This window comes from Pocillopora damicornis, chromosome 14 (assembly GCF_964200805.1).
Source record: "Pocillopora damicornis chromosome 14, jaPocDami1.2, whole genome shotgun sequence".
NCBI classification, from domain to species: Eukaryota; Metazoa; Cnidaria; class Anthozoa; order Scleractinia; family Pocilloporidae; genus Pocillopora; species Pocillopora damicornis.
In genome coordinates this window covers 7,157,034-7,161,163 of record NC_142683.1, presented here as the reverse complement: position 1 = coordinate 7,161,163, position 4,130 = coordinate 7,157,034, and the positions used below count along the sequence as shown (strand labels likewise).

General features: G+C 35.1%; 1 pseudogene across 1 annotated transcript; it reads left to right on the top strand.

The window, feature by feature from the left end:
• LOC149034225 (protein N-lysine methyltransferase METTL21A-like) lies at positions 1–3,533 on the top strand (annotated as a pseudogene). Its single transcript, XR_016183124.1, has 2 exons — positions 1–708; positions 3,400–3,533. The product of XR_016183124.1 is annotated as a protein N-lysine methyltransferase METTL21A-like (transcript).
• Positions 3,534–4,130: the final 597 nt, after the last annotated feature.

Genomic DNA, 4,130 nt, shown 5'->3' with positions numbered 1-4,130 from the left:
TTGCAGCAGGGATGCAGTACTGATCTTCCTTGGTCATCCAAAATCTTAGTCATTCCCATTAATCATGTGGCTTCGACAAGAGTACAAACCTGAAAAACAACGGTTCGAAAATCCATTTGAACTTGAAGTTGACAGGGGTTCTGACGCTGATCGATCTGGAGAAGGGGACAACGAACTCTACAATTGCATGTCTCTCAAAAAACTTCGGCAGAGCTACACAGCCCTTGGAACAACTGTTTGGGATGGAAGTATTGCACTCGCTTAGAAGTTCGACAATCGAGATCTATTTCCTTTACACTATTTGCAGGAATGCCGAGTTTTAGAGCTTGGAGCTGGCTGCGGTTTAGTGGGAATTTTTATTTGTGTTTGTTAGGTGCGGAAATGACCGTTCTAACTGATCAGAAATGTTGTGTAAAAACTCTTAAAGACAACGTGGCAGCAAATGTGACTGGAGTTGGTCGGAGTAGAATCAAGGTTGTGGAATATTGTTGGGGGAAAAGCACAGAATATTTGACAAAAGATGGTCTGTTTCATCTCATTCTCGCTGCAGAATGTCTTTATTCAGCGGACGACTCTGTGCTACTCGATCAGTGCATCACAAAATTAGCAAAACCTGGTTCACGTATTTACGTATCAATGGGAAGGAATCGTGGAGGCGAGGAAGCATCTGTGAAAACGATGGCAGATCAAGGCTATGACTGCCACAAGGTATGGAAGTTAGAAACACTGCCCAACTGGTTATACAGTTGAACCTCAATTATCCAGAGTCTATAAATATTAATGAGCCAAAATGTATCATTTGATTTATACCACGCAAGAAATAAAAGTATATTCTCTAATGAATGTACTTCACTGTTAACATTTGCCAAAAGTATTTACAAAAATGTTTTGCTACCTAAAGTGCTATGTGTCATTGTCATGAAATTGTTTCAGTAATTCAGCTTTGTGTGATGGGAAAACATTGTCAAAGATCTCAAGAGGGACTATTTCTTTGAGACCAGAGAATCAAATCCAGATAATCAAATAATCTGGATAACCAAGGTTTGATTGTATCGATTTACTCAAACACCTCTCTCATGACATAGCATCAAAATCTTATCATTTAACCGTCTCACTCCTGAGATCTCCTTACTATCTGCCATAGAATTCTTATGAATTTAGTTCAGAGAATTTGGTTTTGGATCAACTAATAATCTTTATCTCTACTCTGATCACATGCCTCCTTAATTTTGTATTGATATTGTGAGGAGAAATCCTACCTTGGTCTCTCATGCAATCAGAAATATTGTACCAATTATGGCACTGACAGCATTTTTAGATTCCAAAGTTTTGGAGTTAAGATGAGAAGCTTCAGATGTTCTTAAAACTTAACCAGGGAATGCAATGCTCATTTGAATCTAACTTAGCAGCCTAATTTCTTACCTCAGTGTAATCAAATCTCTCTCTTCTTTTTCCCTAACACTTTAAACCCTTAGCATCCTAACATTAGCATGCACATTCTCTAAGTATGTTGTTCTGTATACTGTACATTTCCCAAGAGCTGCTATGGAGAATTTGTGTAATAATCAAGAGCTTCTTTAGTTGGTGATCATTTCCTTTATTCTTGTGATGTGTGGTTCAAGGGTAATATTGCAAGGAGAAATTAGATGCTTGTCACTCTTAAGGGTCAAAGTATTAAAAATTAGGAGCTACACTTAAAGAAATTGTTCACTTAAAAAAAATTAGTTTTCACAATAACCAAAACCAAATTTTTTATAGCAAGCTTGCATGCTTTACACAGCTAAACTCACAAAGGAGTTTTCAAAATGATGACATTCGCAATTGAATCTTTAGCACATTTGAAGACCATTTTTGAACTATTAAATGTTATTCTTTGGAGACAGAAAAAGGTGACAAGTAGTAACATAACCCTTTACACCCTTACATTGGTATTCACACATTTTTCTGTCTACCTTTTCTAAGGCACTGATGAGGAGAATTTGTTATAAAATCAGGAGCCTCTCAAAATAAGTGATCATTTCTTTTATTCTCGTGAACTAAATAATTAATTCAATGGGTGATACTGTGAGGAGAAGTTGGAGGCCAGTCACTTATGGGGGTTAAAAAGTTAATATGCTTTTTACCTAAATGAAGAAAAGGCTGATGATGATGATGATGATGCCATGGATCAGTAAGGCTCAATGTTTACTGCCAAATAGTTTTTCTGTTTTGTATTTCCTTTTGTGATTTTGTTTTGTTATAAACATGTTTTCTAATGCTGATCAATCTGGAGAGGAGGACAACAAATGGTTTTTTTGGAGTTTCTTTGATAGAGACATTTCCCATTTCCTGTGGTCAAAACAATAGAATCTTATTTACATGTATTTACACACACTGTAAATGGTACAATCAAAGTTATTATCCTTTGTACTGCTCAGTGGTTTTTTGTACCATTCAGTACAGTTTATCGCACATGTTCAGGAAAACTTTCAGTTCAGGCTGGCTATTCATCATGTTAGTTTCTAAGGTACAATGTCAGCACTGTAAAATCCCAAACCTGGATACAGAAGTCTCTTAACCTTTTTCCATAATTTTCATGAGATCTAGAGTTTTTTTCTCAAAGTTTACCATAGTTTTTCAGTCTGTTTGAATATATTTTTTTTGTATCTACTTCTTAGTATTTGAAACAGCTTTAAACGGTTTTATATATTGCTTCTATCATTTACTCTGTCTGTTTTCATGGCTTTGCTTTAATGCATCATTTTATCTCCAAGCCTTGTTAACATCTCATTGCTTTGCATCAGTAAACTTTGTTTACATCTTCAAGAACATCATTATTGTGGCTACTGTTTCTTAAAGCGTGTGAAAGAATTTTGTTTTAACATGGGATTAACCAATCATCCTGTGAGTGATGTCCCGCATTCACACCCAGCTTGTTTTAAACAAGTAAATACTAGTTTAAAACTTGCCAAAAATCATGATACTATTAATAAAATACTACTGATGGAAAAAATTAAAAAAGAAAAAAGTTGTATCAGGTATTTGGGACATACTTCCCCTTAAATCTCCTTGAATAAAAATTAAAATCCTCAAGAAAAATATCAGAATTATGGGAATAAGAACAATGTCAATAGAATTGGAAAATAATTGTGTGAAGATTGACCATCAAGTAATCGTGAATCCTTGTCAGAATCTCACTGTCATTTGCCTCCCTTTTCAATCACATTCACATGATTGCCATGTTGTACAAACCATGTCTTTTAAGATGCATCATCCTGGCTTGTCAAATCAAATGTTATTGAGAGGTAGGCTATTCACAATGCACCAAAACTGGAATAATGTTGGAAAGTAGAACTGGAGAATAATCCAGGTAATGTCAGTGCAAAGTTAATTAATGCCAGCCTTACTTTTCTTTTGCAGGTCCCTAAAAATGAACTTCACCCAAAATACCAGGATGATGTAATAAAAATTTTGGAGTTCAAACTGAAAGTTTGACTTGCTAACTAATAAAAGTAACTGAAAAAAGTTAAAGTTGTGTTACCGTTAATACAGAATCCCTGAAGGTTACAAGTACTGAAATGGTCCAAATTCAGTGATTCAGTTTCATAAATTTATCCAAATTTGCTGAAGAACATTCTGTTCATGTAATGAGTTGTGGTTAAATTTTTTGTTACTATTTGACATGTTGCTAATATTAATTTCTAGCAATAGGGAAGACTCAGAAAGACTGTTCTACTAAATGATAATTTGCTACCTTCAAAATGTAATCAAAGATTTCACAAAAATCCAAATGATGGAAATTCCCATAATATCATTAGTCCTCTTTACGAGGAACAACAAAAGCAGATTTTTTCAAACCAAAGGTGTTTGTATGGAGTCCTCAAGAGCAGTTTGTTGACTGTGTCATCAAATGCCCCGCCCTTGATGTCCCTCTTGTACCGTGGCAATTCAATACTGGTGAATTTGGAAATAAGGACCGAATACCAAGGCTAATATTTGATTCGCCGTCCCCATAAGATCGTTTCATCTTGCAATGATTTCTTAAAAAGTTAACCGCATCATACAGGCAATCTTCTTAATAACTATGTTTAATCGCAGTGGGTGCACAAATGCAGTTTTAGATTTTATTAATTCAAATCTGATCAGAGGAG